Source organism: Pan paniscus, chromosome 4, assembly GCF_029289425.2.
Source record: "Pan paniscus chromosome 4, NHGRI_mPanPan1-v2.0_pri, whole genome shotgun sequence".
Taxonomy (NCBI): domain Eukaryota; kingdom Metazoa; phylum Chordata; class Mammalia; order Primates; family Hominidae; genus Pan; species Pan paniscus.
In genome coordinates this window covers 157285933-157311430 of record NC_073253.2, presented here as the reverse complement: position 1 = coordinate 157311430, position 25498 = coordinate 157285933, and the positions used below count along the sequence as shown (strand labels likewise).

Here is a 25498-nt window from a genome sequence, read left to right as displayed (position 1 = left end):
AAAAAGCAAAATTTGGCTGGGCGCGGTGGCTCACGCCTGTAATCCCAGCACTTTGGGAGGCCGAGGCAGGCGGATCATGAGGTCAGGAAATCGAGACCATCCTGGCTAACACGGTGAAACCCCGTCTCTACTAAAAAATACAAAAAATTAGCGTGGTGTTGTGGCGGGCGCCTGTAGTCCCAGCTACTCGGGAGGCTGAGGCAGGAGAATGGCGTGAACCCAGGAGGCAGAGCTTGCAGTGAGCCGAGATTGTGCCACCGCACTACAGCCTGGGCAACCCAGCGAAACTCCTTCTAAAAAAAGAAAAGAAACAAACAAAAAAAAGAAGCAAAATTTATGTAAATAATCCAGAGAATATATTAAGAAAAACTACCTAAAGAATAAAGGAATAACCATGTAGCAATGCATGAGAACAATTTATTGTGACACAATTTGAAGTCTCTTTTTAAAGTCATGATGCATAAGTTGCTCTTAAAATTTCACGTCATTCATTTTGAATCATCCCAAGTAAAATTTTAAAGCATTTTAGTTTTTAAAATCAGAAAATATATTACAGAAACACATCCCAGTTACTACACCTTTTAAAAATATTCTTAGGGAATATCCGTTTCAAATATTGTATCTGCACTCACAATGTGAGATGAATAAATGAGATAGCTTTTCAAATATTGCTTCTTTTTTCTTTGCTAAATTATATTTTGCTTTAAAATACATAGATAATTAAATTCAAATCATATCTTTTAGCTTGATTAGTTGGCTTTGTGCCTACGTTTCCCTACTTACTTGGCTGATTTAATCTGATTTGAAAATAAGGTGCCCTAGAAGCCTCATGCAGAGAAGATTGAATTAGCAGGGTGAGTTATTACTACTCAGTCTAGTTTTTCTTTCCCACTCTCAAGCTTCACCCCATACCCCTCAAAGCTGCTGAAATAGAAAGGCCTTTATTGGCTGCTCTTTGAGGGAGTAGACTGTCCCCTAACCTTGCAATATTTCCTAAGTGGGGTTTTGAATGCCTCTTAACACTGCCTTTTGTTAGATTGGCATACAGTTACTTGTTTAAGTCAGACCTGGCTGAGGTAGTGATCATGACCTAGCACTGATCAGGGAATTAGGCTTCCAATGGGACATCAGTTTCCTCCCAGAGATCAATAAGTAGCAATTATCTAGCAACTGTGCCTAAAGACTTGAAGGTAGAAATTTTTTATCAATGATAATAGATTTTATCTAATTCCCACAGCATATGCTTCTCTGTGTTAATTTATTGAACATAAGCTATTTAAAACCATAGCATTTCATAAACAGTTTGGTCCCTGCTTTTGTCCTAATTTAGAATATAACAGGCACAGGCTATGACTGAAGAGTAAAAAGATTTAATTTGAGATGACCTCTATTAACATCCATCTTTTTCTTTCTCATTTCTTTGATCAGAATATTAAAGGCAAATGCATCCTCTCTTATTCCAGATAGGAAAAGCAAAGTAATAAAGGAAGGTTTTTCATTTAAATAATAATATTCAGGGGTACCTTTTCTCCTATTTTCCCAGTCCTTGAACTTTCTGCACATTTTAAATGTGTTTAAATAAAAAAAATTACGAATTATCATGTTTTAAATAAAGCTAGACAATTTTAGTAACTTCTTTTTACCTTATCATGTAAGTGAATGAAGATCTGCACTTGGGTATTAATGATCTGGCACTTTTAAAGGTGAACTTTAATTTTGTCCAAAGTTAACAAGATAATTACCTCAATTCAATTCTCCACTTCCCTTTAGGTCAGAGTCTAAACTTCCATGGTCCACTTATCTACCAATTTCTATTATAAGGTAATGGCTTCTGAGCATCTCTCATCTTTGCCAGCAAGTCTACAGCTTTTCTACCAGTGGATTATGGATTCAAATTTGAGAACAAGCCATTAAAAGCAAAGCAGCTTCACAGTGACAGCCTGATACCTGTCATATCTCCAAGGCCACGTCGCTTTTTGTATTCCTGAAAACTCTTGGGCTAAAGAGCCTATAAAATCAAATCCCCTTAAAGTGCCGCATCAGTGGATTTCCCAAGCCCAAAAGGTTTAAATGCCAAGCATGTCAAAGGTGGTTACTTCTGCCACTTCAGATTTATTCCTCCTATTGATTTATCCTAACATATGACATTAAAGTTACAGTATTTTATGTATGAGTTTCATTCCTGCTTTGGTCTTAATTTAGAGTTTATAGATGAAGGCTATGATTGAAGAGCGGAGACATATAATTTGAAACAACATCCATTAATGTTTATCTTTTTTGTGTGTGAGATTCTTATGTCTAGTTTTAGGAAAAGGCTATCAATGGCAGGTTTTTTTTTTAAGTTGTAGTGGTAAATAACCATACGATAGTTTTAAAATTTAATATTTAGTGGTGCGTTTAGGTTCTCATTTTCCACATGAAACTATCTCATCTTAAAAACTTGAAGATTCCATGGTAAAGAAGTCTTTCCCTCTATTGAACCCCTGAAATAATAGAAAATAATTTTCAAGTTACCAGTCATGAAAGCCTACTATGTGTAGACACAGGGCTGAATGGTTTGCATATATTATCTGTAAATATCCTAAATGCTTTATCAGGATGGTGAAAAAATGAAGTATCAAATATATCTTCACTTTGTGCCTCTCTCGTCACTCTTATTCAACTAAAAGATAGTTGAATAAAGTGTATCTTATTCTACTAGGTTCACTTTGAAGGCATAAATAGTGTTGTACTCTTCTTTACATTCCTTTTTCTAGCTCCTTTTTTAAGTCCACAGATATTTTGAATCACTGCTATGCATAGAGCAGTGTATTAGGTAATGCGGAGATTAAGACATAGGGGGCCTCATAACTGATTCTAAATTAAATGTGTTAAAAGGACATAAGATTATTCTTTTTCTAAACCCAGATAGACAGAGAGATGTTCTGGGACAATGCATTTTATCTAGCTTTTGCATCCCTCATTAAACACTTGAATTGGGGACATAATTCCATGAGGCTGATTTTGACCAAAGGCTTGCAGGACAGTTGATTGAGTTTTCATTTGGGAAAATTGTTTTCTGAAATTAGATCTGTACCTCACTCTAATACACAAAATAAATTTAAGATGGAACAAAGATCCAAATTTATGAGCGAATATAAATACTACAGAATGAAAACTATAGAATATCTATATAATCTTAGTGTGGAAAAAGCTTTGTCAAGTATAACATAAAATTTAAAAGGCATAAAGGAAAAAAGTTATGGGGTTGACTGTGTAAAATGTAAGACTTCTGTGTTATCAAGACTGCAGTGAGGGCACGGTGGCTCGCACTTGTAATCCCCTCACTTGGGGAGCAAGAGGCACATGGATTGCTTGAGTCCAGGAGTTCAACACCAGCCTGGGCAACATAGTGAAAATCTATCACTACAAAAAAAAAAAAAATACCAAAAATTAGCCGGGCGTGGTGGCATGCACCTGTAGTCCCAGCTACTCCAGGGACTGAGGTGGGAGGATCCCTTGAGCCTGGGACGTGGAGGTTGCAGGTTGCAGTGGGTGGGTGGAGATCTTTCTACTTCACCTCAGACTCCTGCACTCCAGTGTGGGTGACAGAGTGAGACTTTGTTTCAAAAAAAAAAAAAAAAAAAAGAAAGAAAGAAAGAAAAGAAAAGAAAAAGAAAGAGTGCTCTAACTAGTTTTAAAGGGCAAAACACCGCATTTGAGTGTGGTGAGATATTTCCAAAATAAATAAGAATTCAAAGGCTAATATCACCAGTACATAAAGAATTCCCATTTGTCATTGAGAAAAAAAACCCTAAATTTTTAACTAAGCTAAAAAAAGGAATGAAGAACTTATAAATACAAAATATTTGAAAACTCAACTTCAGAAGGGATCAGTGAAATCCAAAGTCAAATAATAGTATTTCATTTTTAGCCTGGCAGATTGAGGAAAAAATAAATTCCTTGGTAATGTTTGGTCCTGAAAAGATGTGGACAGGGATCAGAGGTACACACTGTTGGTGGGGATACACAATGATGTGAACTTTTAGGAAGATAATCTGAAAGTATATAAAAAACATATTTTACTTTAAAATTTCTTGGATAAACACTACAGAAACAAAAAGTTTTCAAATATTTCCATGCAATTGGCACCAAAATTTTCTCATGGTTTTTTATGTGCCTAGAAGTCTAGGTAGAATACTCAATCTTTTGGCAGAATCCCAATCCCTGAGCTTAAGGGATCCAGAACATTTTTGTGGATAAAAGATTTCCAAATTAATCAGTTGCAAACTTCTATAAAGGCTACTCTCAAGCAGTTTCTGCATTCATCACCTGCCCACCATTCTCGGGGTTGTTTATTCTCTCATTAACTCTTCTGGAGTACATTCAATATCTCCTGCCAACCAGGTCCTGTGAGGTCAAGAGAGGGAAAACATATATAGCTAAGCTCTAGCTTTTGCCATCAAGGAGTTGTCAGGCCAAGAAAGTCACTGCTGCATAATGGCACAAGAGTTCTCATATAACAGATACATGCTAATTTATCTTACACACCACAATTAAACTTTCTGACAGGCACATTTTTGAAAATTCTGAGTAAAGAAACCTATGTTCACTAAACTTAAATAGGTCCACGCTCCTCTTCAGAGAAAGCCCAGTCTTCTAAACCTGGCATCAAGGCTATGGGTAATCTAAATTTAACCTAGGTCTTTCTTTCTTATTATTCTATTTGTGTCCTCTGAGCCCTAGACAAGTAAATTAAATGTTTTTATTTCTTGCCTCTATGATTTTTCCATCTTTATTCTTCCTGCCATCATCTCTCTTCTAGATTGCTGAATAATCTCTTTACCCCTTTTCTTCATTCCAACTTTCTGACCACCACCACCACCGCCACCCCACACACATATATTCCACAATGCGACTACACCTGTCCTATCTAAAATGGTAGCCATATTAAACACACTTTAAAAAATTAAATTTACTTTCTTAGTTACACAAACCACATTTCAAGTGCGCGAGAGCTACATGTAGCTAGTGACTGGTGTATTGGATGGTACAGATTATAGAGTTCCTTCATCATGGAACATTCAATTGGACAGTGCTAAACCAAGCGTTTCTTTCTAGAGTACATATTTGTTCAGGTCATTCCCCTTGAGCACCTCAGTATGAAATTTGCACTGCTTAACATGTGATTCTGGCCCAGTTTGCTTGATCCATCCTGAACCATCCCAGCTTTATAATCTCCCCACTTTTAGCTCAGCCATATGATTTATTTTCTGCTTTTCCAAGGGGAAACTTCTCATTATTTTGACCTTGTTTGCAATATGTTGCTCTCAACTTCTGAAATGTTCTCTACCCTCTGATCATGCCTATACATATAAATACCTCCAGACTCTTCAATAATTGCCCATTGATATCAGGACACACTAAAATTCTTTAACTTGTTCTCTAGGGCTTCATATGTTGTTTTGTTTTGTTTTGTTTTTCCCTCACTATATTCCCGGACTCATATTAAATAGTGATTCTTCACTGATTGGGGTTCTTGTAGTTCTTTACATGCCTTCCTCACCCTGCTTCCTCTTCCCACAGGGTTCTTTCACCTGCTGCCTCCTCTGGCCTCAACTCTAATATCCCATCTTTCTTTACTCACTTAACTCCATTTATTTTTCAAACGTCAATTAATGTATCTCATCGTGAAAGAAGCTCTTATTACATCAAATGTCCTCAGTAAGACATCATAGTAAGAGCTCAGTAAGATCACAATAAAAATATATGATGGTGAATACTGGATTATACTCTAGATTATAATTATTTTATGAGTTCCATAAGGGATGTAGCTCTAGCTATTTTGCTCACTATTTTATTCTGAGCATCTAGCACAGTGCCTGGGACATAGAGGGAATTCCACAATTATTTGTTACATAAATAAATGCTTTAGCTCTGTATGACATGAAGAAAATTCTAGATGAGCTATACACCAAAAGTCTTTAAGACCAAAGTGGAGATCAACATTGGCTTTTAAGATATTAAACTTTTACATTACAAATTATTGCTTCTGGAAAAATTTTTGCTGAACTTAATGTCAATGGATAAAAGGTCACAGTGAGCTGTTAGCAATCCTAACTGCTTGCCAAGAAAAAAAAAAAGAGAGAAGGGAAATCAGCTTTATCAGAGTGGCTGCATTATGTTTAGTAAAGTATTATTTAGTGATTTGAGATTCTCAGCCAGATCCAATTAGTGAAAGAAGAGAACAAATGGGTTTGGCTGCTAAAACACAAGCACCACAGTGTGCCAAGTCTACTAGGTGTGTTTTTGTTTAAAAACTTTGCCGTTCTGATTTCATCTATTAAGTTCGTGAAGAACAAAATAGCAATTGAGGGAAATATAATTTTAAAAAGTGCATTCACATAATTTTTCTGGTTTAAATTTATCCTTTAAAGACTCCATCTGAATATCCACCGAGGGCAGGAGTGGAGAACTATACTGAAGAATGGGAACTGGTTTGAATCATTTTCCCTAGAAGGAGAGCAGTAATGTGTTCCCTGCAGGCTGCTGAGGAGGGATGGTCTTAGTCTCTTAGCTGAGATGGCTTTATTTTGGCCAATGGTATTTCTCTAGAAAAAGTGGCAAGTAGTGAGCTGTCAGCAGCCAACCCCTAAGCATCTGAGAGATGGGTGTGTGAGTTCAACGAAGGTGATAGGGTGGCAGGGGCATCAACAGTGTCCACTGCAAGGGCAAATATCAGATTAACTGGGTTCAAAATTTGAATCCTGTCACTAACTGGTTGTGTGATTTCAGGCAACTTTTCTATGTCTCTAAGTCTCAACTTATTTATCTGTAAAGTAAGAATAATAATAGAATCCACTTCACAGTGATATTGTGAACATAAAAAGAGTTAATATACATACCATTCTTGGTACAATTCCTGGCACATAGGATGGTACGTTAATGTCAGTTATGACAAAGCAGAGTAATCTATGAAATATGATTAAACACTGTTCCGACCCATAATAAACATAGGAGAAACTTACTAAATATTCAAAAGAGAGAGTTAGAAAGTGTCTTAGAATAAATCTATACCAACCAATTCTATCCTCTTAAAGATTAAGCAGTTGACGTTCATCAAAGAAGGATGCTTTATCCAAAGAGACAGAGCTACCTACTGGCAGGCCCAAGAATCCTGCCTTATAAACCCATACTCCTTCTGTAGAAAATAGCCTCTGCGTTCTAAATCAGTGGTTAGGACTATGATGATAAATCCAAAAAAACAAACAAAAACAATGTGGAAAACTGACTAATTGTTGAATGTCAAGAATGTGGTTAATATAGAAAGCTGGTTTGGATAACTGGGGCCCTCAATGACAAACAGAGCCTTCATTTACTCTTGAACATTATATAATGCACGTATTAGCTTTAGGAAGCTGAAAACTCATTTGTCTGGAATACCAGCCTGCCTCTGACTCAACAAAAGCAGACATTTTCTCTTGGCGGATAGCTTTAGATGAAAGCAAGCTCAGTATTTGCAAAGCCTCCAAATGTAGTGGTTTTCTCTAGGTTCACGGAGCTAGGTCTTTGCTAATATCCCAGTTTTCTGCCTTCCTTTACTAGAAAATTCTCTTTATGCAAGAGGATCCCTTTCTCACCCTCCAAAAAAGCTACCACAGATGCCTAGCCCAATGTGGAATTTTGAAATGCAATTCATTTGTCTGAGTCCATAATCCAGTTCAAAAAAATGCAGCAAATATGTTCACCTTGGGATATACATAAATAAAACAACTCCAGCTCAGAAATCTAAAACTACAGCTACAAATGAATATATTTGCTACTTTGATCCATCAAAAGAGACAGCAATTTCCCAGTATAATTAACTGTAACTCCTGCAAACATCTAACTAGATATTAAAACATGTTTTACATAAACGCAGGGCAATTCACAGTAGCAGATCTAGTCCCAGGATTAAAGCACATGCAATCATGATAGTAAGGTACAGAAATGCGGGTAAGTTGTTTAAATTCTCCCACTAAAGTAGGAATAAACAAACTTATTGCTAAGGCTATTGTGAGAAACACATTTGCTAATAGTAGGCAAAGTGTTTTGTCATCTTTTGAACACAGAGTATAGAAAAAGTGGTACATAGAGCTTTTTGAGGATAGTCGATTTGAAGAATAACTTCTGTGACATTGGTAGGTGATATTCCTGTTGAGTGATTTTTTTTTCCTTTGTTAAAAGGCTACCTTCAGCCTTCAGGAGTAATAGTAAAGTAGCCAATCTTATGCTTGTTTCTACTAATATTAATGCATCCATGAAAGCCAGTAATACACTATTACAGTCACCCACTGTTAGAGCCAGTAATACATTATTAGAGCTCACATATTTGCATTAGTAAAATTATGCTGTTTTGTTCAACTCAGATTCTGAGGAACAGACTAATTACATACCAACAGGTTTTGTCAGAAGGTAACAAAATATTCTTTTATATGTAGTTAATGTTTGTATAGAGTATGGTTGTGACACTAACAGATCTAATTTACCTTTTGCAGAAGTCCCATTTCAGGAGAAATTTTAAAATGTGAATTCATATTCCATTCTTAGCTCTCATGGTTCAATGGAAATAGTTTCAGCACTTCAGAAGAGAGGTGCCAATAAGAAGCAGATATAATAGTCTAGTTGCATCTATTAACTTTGATGAGAAAATTAGCTTTAATAGAGAAAATGGGATCTACAGAGGTGTCAGTGAAGACCTGAAAAATTCTGAGAAATGTTGCAGTCATTTACTTCTACTCAACCATATATAGTTAGGTAAGTGCTAGATATGCTCCTTTGAGTAAGAGAGTATAATTGATTTGTCAGAGTTGTAATCCCAGAGCCACAGAGTTGGGGTTGATATGTTACATTTTGCCCTTCTGACATAGAAATGATGAGACTGCATTTCACAGAGAAAATGAGTAGAAATTCTATTTGTGATGTGTTGAAAGAACAAAGAATTCTTGACAGAAAAATGCCTGGTCCACAGGTCTGTCCTGAAAAACAGATGCCTTATCCACGGGGAACAACTTTTTCTATCTACTCTGGAGATAGAATCTTGTTCTCCTTAAAAATTGCTTGGTATCCATCAATTTATAAAAACAGGACAGTATATTTAGTAAGAACCAAGTTCGTGTCCCAAATTGGTCAAAAACTAATTTGTGATATTAAGAGGTTATTTTAAGTAACCAATCTGAGACTCAGTTTCCTATTTTGTAAAATAGAGATGACAAAATTCTCCATAGCAACCTGACAGAGTTCTTGCAATACCTGTTGCAATAACTGGTTGTAATTAATCAATACTTGTTGTAATTACCACCATTTTTTATTTTCTCCTAGGTGCCGAAGGCTCTACTAGGAACTCTGAATGCCACCCAAAACGTAAGTTTTACTATTAGAAATATTTCACTGACTAGTATACACAGATTCAAATTTGTGGTAACTTCCTTATAGCTACTAATATTGGAGTAGGTGTCTCACCACATTTTGACCCTAAATCCAAGGCTTACCAATTATTTTTCAATAATTCTAACAAGTTAACAGCTGCAAAGTTTGGAAGGGCAGTACGAACACTGGGGGACATTTGAATCATGGCACGTGGATTCAGATTATATTCAGATGGATGCTATCTTGTGGATTGATAGTATGCATGTTAAAAGTCTTTATAAATATTTATTCTATATAAGTTTAGTCTTTATAAATAATTTGTATTCTTTAATAATTATAAATCTTGCAAATTTTTGTTCTTTCAGCTCATAGCTTATTTCATTCCTTGTTTAATATTCCTACCAAAGTTTGAGAACCACCAGAATTTAAAATATTACAAAAAAGAAAGAAGAGAATACAGTGGAGGAGAAAGAAGAAGAGTATAGTTGGGAATACTCTTAAAGTGATGTTTCTAAGTAATATTTTTTATTGAACATTGATTGGTTTCATAATATGCTAAAAATAATGACTTCTTCAATCAGGAACATTTGATTTTTGTGGAACAGCGTGCGATACCACTGGAGGTTCACCATGCACATTAGCACATATGTGCTTCTGCACTAGAAGATGTTTGCCTTTAACTTAGCATTTTCCAAAGATATATTGTCACGAAACTAGGCTTTTAGGAAACATTTACTACAGTCTATAGTACACATATTCAGCTGGACTTGCTGTGGGGGACACTCCTCTTTAGGAGTCATAATGTCCTTTGTCTTCCCTCATTTTTTCCTGACCTGTGAACAGAAATATACACCCTTTTAGAAGTATTGGAAAGAAAAGATTCCACTGCTTCTCCTCTCACTTTACTCATTTTGGTTATCTAATTGGTGAAATTAAGACACTTCATCACTTAGGTGTTTTCTTATTGAATGGATCTCATAATTCCTTGCTCTTGTCCTTCATTTGATAAGCTCTCTTGAATCAAGGCATAGATCACTGTTTAGATGATGACCTCATGGTCTCTCTCCATGCCTTCTATGGGGACTCAGTGGGTGTCAGCCAGCTATTCCAAGCAAGTGTATGCCCTACCACATCCACATCTCTCTTGAGCTGGTTAATACCAAATATTAGCCTTGGAGGAGAAAAAGTAAGAATCCCAGCTGTAAATAAAAACGAGTCCTACAAACCAAGGTTACCTGCAATCAAGATGATATTTGAATACTATCTCTTCAATTTACAATTCTATCTCACGAATGGGTCAAAATCAAGAGATAAAGAGAGAAATGTCATTAATAAATATAACCCCAAACCCAGAAACCTATTTTGGAGAAATAAGCGTATTAGTAGAAGCGCTTTATTTTTCTTGTCATTTTCACACTTTTGATGAGCCTGGGTAACTTTGCATTTGAAGCCGGACCTGATTAATCTAACCCAGGCACTGACATTTTCTTAAAGAAAAGGCTCCACAGAGGTAGAGAAACCTAATGTTATCAGAATACCAAGCTTTCTAAAATGGCTTTGAAAGCAGCTAGAAAAAAAATAATTGTTCAAATTCAGGCAACTGCAGGCAGTGGTTGCAAAAGGTCAAATCACAAAATGTTCCCCAAGATGTCAAATCACTCCTGAGAATATTCTGCAAAATTATAGGTTTAAAAACTTGACCTTACTTGCTCTTTATTCTCAAGCACTCGATTTTAAACTATCACACCCCTGCCCCCATGGAATTCTTTCACCCAGGAAGTTTTTCATTTTGTGAAATTCAAGGATATTTTTAAGATATCTGTTAAAAATCATTGCCAATATATATTTTAAAACCTCTGTACATTTTACCATACTATATAGAGTTGGTTCGAAAAAGCTCAACTTCTCTGAAAAAGGAAACTTTCTGTGTTGGTGGGCAAAGTACTAGATTCAAAGTCAGCAGACCTAGCTTCCAATTCCTGCCTATATGTGACTTTGTGTGATCTTGGGTGAATCCAATATCTTCTCTAATTCTCTTTCTCTTCCCTATAAATTATAACAAATTCAATTAAATGATAGATCTCTGAAAACCCTATGTAAACATTAAATATAATTTTAATATTTAAAAATTCATAGTGTTGTTATTTAAATTGACATATGTAATATATGTGTCAAATTTTAACAGTGGAAGCTCTAAAATTTATTTTTGAAATTTAAGGAATACAACATTTGATGAAAAATTTAAAAAAAACCTGTTATTTCTTAGTTTGACCTTTATTTGCTTTAAAATATTGAGCAAGAAATGTTACTTTACTTGTCCGGTCTGTTTTTTTCGCAGATGAAAACAGAAAAAATTATCATCTGTACCTCATAGATTTGTTGAATGGATTAAATAAATGATTCCTATGGTGTTTTAGCACAAGGACTCAGACCGGGTGCTTAACAAATGTTATTGAATGTTACTATCATTTTTTTTTCACTTTTTAAATGTTTTCACATAACTCATAGGGTCTTATAATCTTGAGAATCTAGTTGTGTATTTCAGTTCTTTGTTTGGGTTTGCATTCTAATCTTTTTCACGTTAGGAAAGATACCCTTAGTGATGTTTTAAGAACAAGGAGAAAAACAAACTCTCCCTTTTCTTGTTTGCCATGTATCAACTTTTGCGGAAAATCTGTAACCTTACCCAATGTCAAATTCACCAAGATTTCATGTAGCTTATCTTCTGCAGAAAGGCAAAGAAAATTCTGGTGACATAAACATTGATCACAAACTTTCTTGCTTTCCTATGCCAGTTTGGCTATTGTTCTTGTTAAGAAAATACACCGATCAACAACTAATAAAATTTGAAAAGGCTTCTTGTGTTTTTAGTTCTAAAATTATTTCTCTAAAATATTATCACTTTAAAGTAAATAAAAGATATGCCAACTGGAAAAAAGAAAGTATATAATAGACTATTTGCAGTTAGAAAGAATATCAAGGATCACCTAATCCAGCTGTAACTGCGACTCAGAGTTGAAATTACATACCCAGGGTCACATAATTAGTACCAGATCTAGATGTAGAATTTTAGTTGCTTGATTCTTAATTTAAAAATTTCTCACAATGGCATTCCATTAAAAGACATGCACAGAGATTTTGGTTCATGATACTGAAATAATAACAGGATAACCATGACCACAGAATTATGCACATTTAGATACCAACTTCTTCAATTCTTCCATCTTAGAAATGATGAAACTGAAGCCCCTTGCTTTTCATCCTGCCTCCTCAAAAAGTCGAAGTACAGTATCAGAGCTTCACTGTCATAGATAACCATATGATAGAAGAGGGAGAGGAGAGGAGAGGAAGGAGCTCAGCATGGAGGAATATTTATTATCTGCCTGCTGAAAGCTGAGTTTGGAGCAACAGCATTTTGCAAATGCTCATGTTTCCCTCCTACATATCAGGAGAAGGGAAGCCAGGGGCATTTCCAGCATTGTTCCTTGAAGAGCTGTGGCATGCTGTTATGTAAAACAAACCCAGACAAGGGAAGGGATGCCAGCAAACAGTCTTACCACACTTAGTCAACTGTCCTCCAGGGAGAGACTGACAGTGTCTCTCTGCCTCCAGCAGTGAAAGAATGCCACTTGCTGAATGCGGGTTGAATGACCCAGATGAGAATCTGAGCTGAAATCAACACACCTCCTCACTGTATCTCAGCCAGAAAAGAGGACTGGGGAAAACTTAAGCAGAAGAGATGTTTGGCTTGGCGTGCAGCCACCTTCTGTGATCTCCAGGAAAGGGAGGGTATTCAGGAAATTGGGCCAGCAGGCAAAAGAAAAGAGGAGTTTCCCTTCTTCTGAATAATTTGAAATAAAAGCATGATAAATACTGAATTTATATATCACACATGCTTTCCATTTCTCTGGGAAATGGTCTCTTGATACTCTCTGTCCCATGTGACCAAAGCCTTGCTTTCCACCTCCTGCATGACTTCACACACGGCACCTGACAGACCATTTACCCTGAGCAGCACTCTGTGCTCTCACTACGTCCATGTGGTTTTCAGAACAAATCTGGATTCACACCCTGACTCTGGTTCTTACTAAGTGTATGACTTTAAGTTACTGAAATCCTTGGATCGTCAGTTTCCTCACGTCTATGCTCAAATCTTTTTGTGTTGCATTCCCTCCCTTTGACTGATCTGATAGAAAGCATAATATACTAGTTGTCTAATGATTACCTTTCTTGGGCATTTGCATTGTGGAGGGGATTCCTGAAGACAAAATACTGTGAATTCAGGAGACAACATATTTAATAATGGGGTTTTGGTATCATGGTGCATAGGAGGATAGGATCATATCCAGAGCCCTCAAATTCATTGTCATTCATTCATTCATTGACAAAACAGAATCTCTAATCTGCCCTAAATACCCTATCTCAGTGTTGCTCACATATGGAGATATGAGCTTCCAGTGATGGTTGAACTATGATACAAATATAGATACCCCAAATTTTATAATCTTACATAAATCTTAGATTTAGTCATATATTAGAGCATACCATATAGGTGATTAGATGAAGAAAACAAACTAGAACAATCCAATATAAACCTAGAATGATCTTAGTTTTTTTCTAGCATACTTTTAATTTTGGGGAAAGGCCATTAGCCACAAATATCTAAAGTACAGGCACTAGTGAAAAGATGATTTTCATGAAAAAAACTACATTTATATTCAAAACACATAGGTTTTCCACTGTGCAGAGATTTGATAACTTTGCTTTAAAAATTCTTAACAAGAGTTATGAGCTTCCGGCAATCCTGCTATCTTAATCTCCATTACTTACGTGTCTGTACTTAAGACTTTTATTATCTTTCTTTTCATCCTTAAGAATGCCACGGTTGAATTCTAATGATGGTAGGTTTGCAGAGGTAATGGTGCCTGGAAATTACCTCTGGAATTTTCTAATTGTAAATTTTAAAATGTTCAGGATGATTAATTACTATGGGAAATTAAATGAACTTATAACAACCAGAGTTTGTTGATCACCTGCTATAAGCCACTCCCAGTGGTAGGAAATGTAGATACAGGATAAATAAGAGAGTTCCAGATTGCAAAGTGCCTTGCATGTACAATGAGAGACTTCAAGGACAAACAGGAGTTTTCAAGTGAAGAACGTTTCAGGGAGAGGAAACAAGTGAAAAGTCCCTTGGGCATGTGGCAGCCTGAGTTATTTGAAAAACTACAAACAGTTCATGTGGCTATAATGTTGACTGCCAGAATTAGGTGAAGGGGAAGGTGGAGAAAGATGGGCTCGGAGAATTGAGTGTGAAGTGTCATGTATGTCATGCTAAGGTATTTGGAATTACTCCTGGGGACGATGTGAAGCATTTCTTAGGCCATCTACCACCTTTGGTGTGCAGAGGGAAACCTCATGCTGGGATAACATCTGCCTTTCCCAAAGTTTTAACTCTATCTAAAGATGTCAAGTGGAGTCTCACACTTAATATAATTCCATCCCCCCACAATAGAGGTCAAAAGTGAGTTCACACACTACTCTAAGACAATGATTTCCATAGGCTTTTCCATTTATCAGGGACCCACTGGTGGGTGGAACACTGGATTGCACACTGTGATAAACATCCAATCCTCTAGAATGCCTTCCCTCATCTGTAGGGGTGAAGATGAAATCACAAGTACGACTTCTTCAGTCATACTCTCAATAGCTGCACCAACACTAGCTGACTTGAATCTACCATGTCTAATCTTAATATGAAATGTCATTACCCCCTCATTTCTTGAAGATTTTAACTACTGGCTCACTATCACATACTCCACATCTTTCGTATTAATTCTTGAGGTTTCAAAAATATGACCCACAAATCTCTGTCTTCTAAGTTTCTTAAATTTCTCTAGATGGATGGTGTATGAGGTTGACCTCAATACTATTTCATTCACCCTCTTCAATGGCATACTCAAGACATTACTATCTTTAAATTAATAACTGTAACCTTTCCATAATGTCTATTTCATGAATCTTACTATGGAACAACATCTCTTATTTGTTTCCAATTAAGCCCCTCTTATACTCTTATACTCTAGCATTCCAAATCTTTTTACTTTATGGAGACCTTTGTCTATTGATTCTATGACCTTATAACCTTCCCTCATCCCCTCAGTGGTCTCTCCTTCCTTACTCTGTGTAAGTTCTTTGGTTGGTCATTACAACCACTCCCTCAATTATCTTGTCTTTCATTACGTTCATCTGACAAAACCACCACTTTGATTAAACCAAAATTTTCTTCTGCTTAATGCCTACTCTCAACCAACCTGAACTTCTTGCTGTTCTTTGGACAATTGACGTGTCTTCTTGCCTTAATAACTTTTCAGCAATTAGCAAGTAGTGTTTAAAAACTGGGAATCCTAACTATCAAAAATGGCACAAGACCTCAAACCTTATGCATCATGCCTTAAAGTGAAGCTGCTATCTACATTTGCCTTGAGACCTCAATGATTATATCACCCAAAATCTTGGTGGGAAATGACTTAGCCACTAGAATCCAGACACTCTTTGATTATATTTCATGATAAAATTTTAAAACGTATATTAAAATCAGACACTACAGAAAGGAGAGATGAGCAAGCAACAGGGTAAAAATGAATATCCAGAAGATTAAACAGAACACTCACACCAAATAGAGTTTGCTCAATGATTCAACTGGAAATAAATAAATATAAATGTTGGAAATTAAGAGAAAAAATAGGCAATAGATTTATCTAGTTGTTTCTCTATCAGAAAGTGAAAGTTTCTGTTTTCTCAGAATATAGCATATTTGTCCCAGGGTTTTATTTTTTCCGACATAATTATATGAACTATTGAAGACAGATGAGGTATGGTCAAAGAGACATCATCTAAGCTGAGAAACCTTTCATTCTATTCTGTTTTTGATATGCTTAGTTGCAAATACACACACACACACACACACACACACATCTCTTTATACCAGAAAGAACAGCAAAAACTGCATCTTATTTATTTTGAGACTGCTCTTATGTGTAGGTAATGCCCTTTCTTGGTGACTTATGAGATTCCTTGCATCATTTTGCAGAAGCGTATTTTAATTCTTCTATTTATTAGCTATTAGGAATATTTAGAAAGAGCTAGGTATAAAGGACTGGATCTCCAGCACTGTGTGTCATGCGGCACATTAAGAAATAGTGCTTTTTTGAGATTCTAAATGCAGATTTTCAAGTCTGGCCTAGGTGGAGGGATGCTTTTTCTTCACTCCTCATGTTTCCTTCCCTGTGAAGGAACTTCATTAGAATAACACTACCAGCCTCTCTCTGTCCTTTAACTCCACCCTCGAGGAAAACAAACAAATAAACAAACAAAATCAAAAAACAAAACAAAACAAAACAAAACAAAACTGAATGTGCATTGCCGCATTCCTTCCTATTCCTTTTTCTCGGGAGGGCCTCTCTAAAGGGCATACCTATTCTGTGCTGTTTTTCTAGGGGTGAGTAACTCTGATTCTGCTAGATAGGTAATTCTAGTTCTGGAGTTTAATATTATAAAGCAATTTCTCTCATAGGTATATGCAAAATGTTTCAGTATCAGGAATATCAGTAACAAAGATGATGCTTTGGTCACTTTCTACTCACTTTATTTGTTGTATTTTTCTATTGTTTTAGAACATGGGAGGCAAGAAGACGGTGTTGCCAATTGGACTCTTAAACAAAAACATTCACAATCACTTGAAAACACTTGGTCATTCCGCCATATAGCCTTTATTTATACTACTATCCTGGCCTAAATGCCCCTTTTTTCTCTTTAGCTATTTGAAATCTCATGATAAGACCCAGCTCAAACACTTTCTCTTTGAGGAAGCTTCTTTGTTTCCTCATGCCTCTCAGGCCCTCTACTGAGCATTGCTTTAACCCTAGTTATTCCTCACCTTGATTCATCATTCATTGCTGCATTTTGCTTATATGGATAAAAGAGAATCACTTTTCTTCCAGATTTCCTGATGACCAGTCATTTGAAGATGTTGCTTCTATAGTTATAATTATTTTAAATGTTTCACACACAAACATAAACATTAACACAGTGGTTATGGACACATTCTTTGGAGGTAGACAGGCCCATTTACAAGTCTTGGCTTTGCTACACACTATGTGACCCACTGGTACATTTCTTAACTTCTCTAAATCTGCTTCTCTCCTATAGAATAATAATAACACAAGTCCTCATAGCTACTACAATGATCAATAGAGTAATGCCATAAAACACTTAGCTCAGATCCTGACACATAGTAAATACCCAATGAAAAGAAGCTACTGTCAGTCTTTAAAAATATACATGTGATTATATGTAAACAGACACACACTTACACAAGTATGTTACTTTTTTCTTTTTGCTGTAACTCCCAAGACAGGTTGAGCTCAACTAAATTTTTTTATTTGTTTTGAGAATGCATAATTATTTTTTATTGGTTAATGCTTATCAAGTTCCACATGAAAATTTGTTTAAATATAGATGTGTGCTATGACAATACCATCATCATGCAAAAATAATTAGATAAATAATAATCATTAGATAAATAAAGGTTTCATATGCCTAGAACATTATTAGAGTCCAATAAAGATGATTATATCTTATCCATGACTAATTCCAAACAAATGCATCTTTGACTTTTAATGTTTGAAGTGTGAAGAAACAGAAATTAGAAAAAAATAATATCAGGAGGATGATTTTCAGATTTTATTGATAGAAAGCAAATAATATCTATCCCTTCTTTTTTCTCAGATATGATTAGTTAACTCTTTATAGAATATTAAAACATTTAGTCATCTTTTAATTATCATTAAACACTTTGTTTTCAAATACACAATGATTTTCCTGTTGAATATATTCTAAGCTGTTTTCATATTGGTACTTTCTTGACTGTGCCAGAAGCTACTCCCAGATATATAGTGCAAGATATTATAGCATTTATTCTTAAATGTCTAAATTTTAGAGTTATTAAAATGAAAAATAAACATAAACTTAAGAATCAACAAAATAAGGTAATTTTAATGTTTTCTTTTCTTTCCTTTCCTTCCTTTTTTTTAAATTTTCTTATTTGCTTTACAAAGTCTTTGACTATTATGTTAGGTTTTAATGGGCTCAAAATTCATGCTCTATCTTTTCCATTCTCAAGTAGTTTGTATAAGAATAATATTTTTCTTTAATGTTTAAATATATTTACTGATGAAGCCATTTATCTGGAGATATTTTTGTGAAAGTCTTTCTTTTTTGCTTTATTTGATCTTTCATCTTTTCTCTCTTTTTAAAATTATATTTCAAGACAATTGAAATATAATGGGTGGTCTGTCATGAAGATAAAAAACATTAAATAATCTGAAGTATAAAACAGACTATTCCTGAATGTCTCAATACTAGTGATGGAACCCTTCAATAATATGTGTAACAAATGGTTTATATAGATTATCTATTCCTTTAATATACTCAGTGGAAGTAAATTCTATAATCATTTAATTTCTTAAATGTATTCGGTTATTTTTGTCTGTTTTAAAATTTGTGTATGTGTGTTTTCATTTGTCCAATTTGTTTATTTTTGGCTTGTTTTGATTTGCTTTTAATAGGTGCAACACCGCAGCAGAGGCCTAACTCATAGTTATTAGGATATAGGTTCTATGAATTGCGTTTAAGTATTCAACTTCCTCCCTAAGTTTAGCCAATGCAACTTTTGTTTTGGTTCTAAATAATTTAAAATTAGTTCAAGTTACATAAATATATATCTTGTCAAATTTTAAAGTAAGCATTTATTTTTATGTGTTTGTGTGTATTCTAGAGGAATTAAGAAATATATGTCTGAAACTCTTCCAATTTCACAAATTTTCTTATGCTTCTTACGTAATTTAAAGTTAAGAATGTTTTTAAACCTGACTTTTGCCTTCAGTGACACTAAGACATTGGAAAGTTAATGACAGCACTGATTTATTTATGCATGCATAGTTTCTATATGACCCTTTGACTGCTAGCTATTCTACATTTTATAGATATAGAAATTCAAATGCCTTCAATTACATTAAATGATAATCCCTTGATCTTAAGAGGACACATTGATGCTCTTTCTGTTCTGTCCACAACACTATCAAACCCAATTTCTCCCTATTTGCAAGATTCATTTCAAATGCTTCCACTTCATGATCTTTCTTCTAGTTACCTCCTTCAACTCCAGCATGTCTTTAAAAAGCACCTACTATGTGCCAGGCACTAAGCTAGTTGCTAAGGAGATAAACATAAAATTGGATGTTCATGGCATTATATCTACAGTCAGTCTTATAAAGGAGAAACCTTCTTATCAAATACAAAAAGAGCTTGTACTAGGTCAGTTGGTGAAAAGGAGTCTTTTATAAGTTATTAATGAATATAATTTATACAATGTTTCAAAATGCATTTTAACTAAAAATCTACAAAATGCGCACTTTGTCCACCATTTAAAAAAAATAGATCCAAAGCTCCTTTGCTTTGAACTAGAGTCTGCCAACTGGTTATCCAAGTGTCATCATTCATATACAAATCACACTCAAATTCATCAATTTTAAAAAGATCAAGTGTAAACATTCTTTCTAATATGCACTGTTTTATAAGCATTTACAAATAATTAGCTCACACCTAATTATATGGCCTTATGTAATATTTAAATTGTATCATTGAAATAATAGTTCAACATTCATTAACAGGTTTGGACAGAAACACAACTGACTGTAGATGAATATTAAACTCAGCAGAAGTATGTGGACATGCAATGGAATGACTCACGAGCATCTACTGTTCAAATTGCCACAGACATTGGTCCATACTTTTGACAGAGGGAGGTTTCTGTAAAAAGCGTAGAGCTTCTACAGTTTATAATGATTCGCATGAATAAGTAAGAATTTAAACTTATTAACAGTGGAATCCTTGCCTTGTTTAACTTTGAACTTGATATCCCTTGATACAGTCTTTTATATACAATATGTGCTCAGCAAATACTAAACAAATAATGAACAAAGTATCTAATTGAATAATATCTTGGTTAAAGAAAGCAATGCTGGCTTTTACTACCAGGTTTTAATGGGAATTCTTAATCTAAACTGGCTAGTTCTCTTCTTGTATAATGCAGTTTAAATGGTCCTGTAAAGTTATATAGTGCTTTGCAATTGCAGAGCCATTTTCATATACTTTAATCTCATTTAATAATTGCAAGGATCCTATATAGTCAGAGAAATTGAATACTTATTTTCTATTTATAGGCATGTAAACTGTGGCTAAGGTAGATTAGAAACTGCCTGAGTTCATGCAGCTTGCAGAGGTGGCATGAGAGTTCACATGCCATCTCTATTATCTGATGCTGCATCCAGAATCCTCCCAAGTCTACATCTTAAGTTGAAAGATGAATAGTCAAGAAAAAGCTATAGTTCTTGAGTCCTAACTGCAACTCTCTAATATCTCCACTGTACAGAGAATTCAAGTAGGCATAACCTCAGGTTTAGACATGAAACTTCAATGCTAGAGTAATAATCTCAAAAAGAGCATAATATTCCCTTTGAGTGTGATCTACTATATTATATTCTCCTAGGCCTCAGAAAGAACCCCTGAGAGAATGAGGGAAGATGGAATTGTTGGACACAACATCAAATGACTATCATATCTAGAATTACAGACAGATGACAGATGTATGGGTGCAAAGGTTGTGCCTGGTACTTCCATGGGCCAAAAATTGAATGTAAAAGACAGGGAAAGGCAAGTATAAAACATATAGCACCTGATTTAATGTTAAGTTGGCACAGCTATGGAAACACCACCTTTACCACTGTCTGAGGTTTCAGCAAAGGCTGCTCAAGTAAACCCCAGTTATTTCAGCATGGAGCTGGCAGATGGACGCTGCAGATACATTTCTCCCACCAGCCTCTGTCTGAGAGGCACTAGGCATGGCAAGCATGGGGGCGATCATTCCAAATGCCAGGAAGAGGAGTGGGTGGAAGTAGGCAACTTGCTAAAGAAAGCCCCTGAAACCGTCACAATTAAGAACTACAATAGCTCTTAAACCGCATTATGACTGTACCAATACCTTCAAATTATATTCCAAACATATCCTAAGGTATTTTGAGAAGTTAAGGTATATTTAGGACAATGATTTCTTCATTCAGAAAAAAATAAAAATGGGAATGACATGCTATTGAAGCACGTAGGCATTGATGTGCTCCGTTGTAGTAAAAAGCATAGACTTTGGTGTAAGGTAGGTGCTTCATCAGTCTCAGCACATAGAGATTCATATAAAAATTATTTAAAGTTCAGTTACATCTCGATCATTGTCATTTCATTGGACTGTGGGCTGCTCAAGGAAAATTTACCTTCTTGAACCCTATTTGGGAACATGGGAGGCCCAGAATAAATAATCAAGAAACTTATCTCTAAAAGGAGGGTAGTGATCATATATCTACTTCAAAGTTCTTAAGAGAATTATGATATACTATAAATGAATTGCTATGGGTAGTTTGCTGCACACAGTAGTTTTCAACAAATAAAATATGTTAATAATTATTACAACATTGGGTAACTATGAACTCTTGAAGTAAACAGAAATTATCTGGAGAGAAATTTGGAAAGTTGAAAATAGGTTATCAGTTTTCTGGAGGAAATAAGCATTTGTTTCTCTCAGCCCCAGACAGAATAGAGACTAGAGGCAATGCAGAGTTTTGTAATTCTCCTTGCGTCCCTACATATAGACAAGAGAATGCACTGAATGTTTTAATATGAAAGGATAATTCTCTTAAATATTTCTCTATATCTCTGTGTGGAGTCTAATTTCAAATTGACTTTCATCTTATATTTCTTATCTGAAAGTTTAATTTTCAATTCCCAAATGACTTAAAGGACTGCGTTTAACTGGGTCCAGCATTCTCAAATGCCCCTGGGGACTTCAAAACGGTCCAATGCTACAAGTCCCCTTTTCACTTTACATTAAAGTGCATTAATCCTAGGGGCCATCCCAATACCACCTTCCTCTGTCTTCCTCTGAGTATAGCATTCTTTATCCTTTCCTTTCCACATTTAGCCTCCATCTTTTAATAGCAATTTTCCACCAAAGTTGCAGAAAAGTCAGAATTTTGCCTTTTGTGTCGCTTTAATAATACCCTAGATTGTTATCAGCTTGTCATCCTTCTTAAGTCCCAATGACAAAATCTGATCACAGGAACCCAGGAGTGAGAAGTAGGAACTTGAGTCACAATCTCAGCCTTGTTCCTTGTGGAGTTGGGAGAAATGATTCATTTATTTCGTGTGTCAATTTGCTTACTGGCATAGATATAGATATGTAGAGAGAGTTTTGCTCAAATATATTCACATGTTTATAAGTTTACCTGGGACTTAAAGCCAGATCTTTTTACTTCTGGCCTAGTTTTGCTATTACAGCACCTATGTAATTATACCCAGAGTTTTCCTTTGAGACAGAGATAATATGTCCAGTTATGGGAAGGATTTTAAATGTCCTTGATCAAGATACACCTGTTACCGCCTCATTCTTGTTTCTATAAAAAGAAAACTAGACATATTAGGTTAGAGTTAATTATCAAAACTCTTGCCATTAACTGCAATCAATAAAACCTATCAGGCTGTTACAGTATATAATTGGCATGAGTACCTTGAAAATACGTGTTTTTATTATGTTTATTACAGATACACACACACACACACACACACACACACACTCCATCAGAACCTCTATGAACATCAATAGTTTGGGTTTTTTTTCCTTGATAAAACTACTATGGATGGCAGAAAAAGAGTTGAGGAGAAAAAATAAACAAAACTGCTATACCAAATCACCACTACCTACAAATAAGACTCAACAAAAATTCTGGGGCTGAGTCTAAAATCAAATACTGGCTCAGGATTTGAATCCATAATTCAAAAACCTGCAAAAATTTGTCACAAGTTTACAGTTCTAGTGAAGCGCATAACACGGTGTCTTTCATATGTGAAATGCTCAACAAAAGTTGGCTTTAGCATCTGTGTCATCACCATCATCATTATCATCACCATATCATTGCCAACACTACTTATCTGTGCATATATTAACAGTGGCAGATTTTTAGGACCAAAATATCTATTAGTACTCAATTATTCAATGTCAACCAATGAAACGGCAATTCTGTTTTGTACTAATTCAGTCTTGGGTAGAGGAGAGAACAGTTGCTTGGGGTCCCCTACACTTGTTAATTAGCTTTAGTTCTACTCATAACTAGCCATATGGCAATGTTTTAAATTATTGTTAGCACTATGCTTCATGTACTTTATCTATAAAACAGAGGAACAAAATTAAGAATGCTTCATTAAAGAAATGGTTAAATCGTAGCTCAATTGTTAAGATTAAATACAGGAAAAGATTTTAAAAGTTGCTTGAAACTACTCTTTTTGACAATATCTTCCTCTTACACAGGACTGTTAGAGACATTAAGGATTTTTTTTTTCCATGCAAAGAATAATAACAATCAAGACAATCTGACCTTTACATTATTTTGTAGCCATTCTTTATTAAATCGTTTTCAATTACTTCCTCCTACTGACAAGGAGATGATTCTGGTTTATTGCTTCTTAGAAGTTAACACCGACTAATAACTGTAAAATTGAATTTAGTACAGGACCAATATTTTGGACTTGTAATTAATAAAGCTGTCCCAGCAGTACAACAAAGAAAATTTTGCTTATGTTTATAAAATGTGACAGTTCCCATCACCCTACAATCATTTTCATGTTAATATCATGTGTTCTCACCTGCTCTTCTGAAACCAATTTTACATAAATTAGAAATCATGCTATAGGTCACTGACAGAGTGAGACAGTCTTGACCCAAAACAATCTCTTTTTGAGAGGATAATTCTCAGACAGACATTTTCATGCTTGGGCAATATTTTCTCTGAGAGTATGGTATTCCTTTCTCTTTTTAAAAGTAACTTATCCTGGCACATGATCTTGGGATCTGAAAACCAACAGAAACTAAAACTGGCAAATCACAATCCTGGGACTCTATTCCCCATTCACATGATTAGGAATTCCTTTCAACCTCCCTAAGGTCTTTGTCAAAGTTATGGTCCCATACTGCAGAATTAAATGTCACAGAGTATTGCCTGCTCCACTACTTCTAGAGAAGACTCCATGAGATCTGGTGACTGGGCCCCTCCGACATGGCCAGGTAGGTGAGTCATGTATAGTATAAAGGATTATACTATTGTTAATTGCTGGTGACAGTTTTGTAATCCAGATATTTGCTTCCCCTGCCTACAAAGTCCATCCCTATAGAGGCCTTCCCTGGTGCCCCTTTGTGTGAAAGCATTGTGCATCTCATTCCATGGACATCAGGCTTGTTCTTGGGATTTGCTTTGGTCAGTAGAATGTGAGTCAAAATTACTTAAGACCCGCAAAGCAGAGGTTTTAAGGACAATTTTACTCTTCTATTATTTCCCCTTTTGGCTATGAGAATGATATACCACAGAATAAAGAAACACTGGAGGTAGAACAATTGAGATTGTTCTTACTTTAATCCACTGAGATTTTGAGGGTTATTTGTTACCATAGCATTGTCTAGATTAAGCTGACCAATACAGACTGACTGTACCATACTTATATGCAATCAGCTTAAGATAAATAGATAAAGGATAGATTAGATAGATAGATAGATTGGTAGATGGATAGATGCCAAAACAATAACAGGAACATAAATTACACACTAGATAAAGAAATAGGGCCAAGAGTAAGCCTTTCTGGAAACACACACACACACACACACACACACACACGCACACCCCTTGGTGTTTAATTCATAATTGGAATCAGACTGTCAGTCAGGAAAGATGAGTGTCTATTCAGTAACTTACACCATGATATTGCACAAGGTTCTTACCCTCTCTGTCAACTTTTCTACAAGGTTGATTGTACCTGGAAATTTCATCTGGAAAATGAGCATCATATTATGGAATGGCTGTGAAAAATGAATGAGCTGATGTATAGAAAGTGCTTCACAATGTTAGCACATATTGTTATTATTATCATTATTATTATTATTTTAGAGGTAGTGGTG

At 35.3% G+C, this 25498-nt stretch overlaps 1 protein-coding gene across 3 annotated transcripts in view; it reads right to left on the bottom strand.

Annotated features, from left to right (window-relative positions):
- GABRG2 (gamma-aminobutyric acid type A receptor subunit gamma2) overlaps positions 1 to 25498 on the bottom strand; it is a 93544-nt gene that overhangs the window by 13919 nt on the left and 54127 nt on the right. The window lies entirely within an intron of this gene.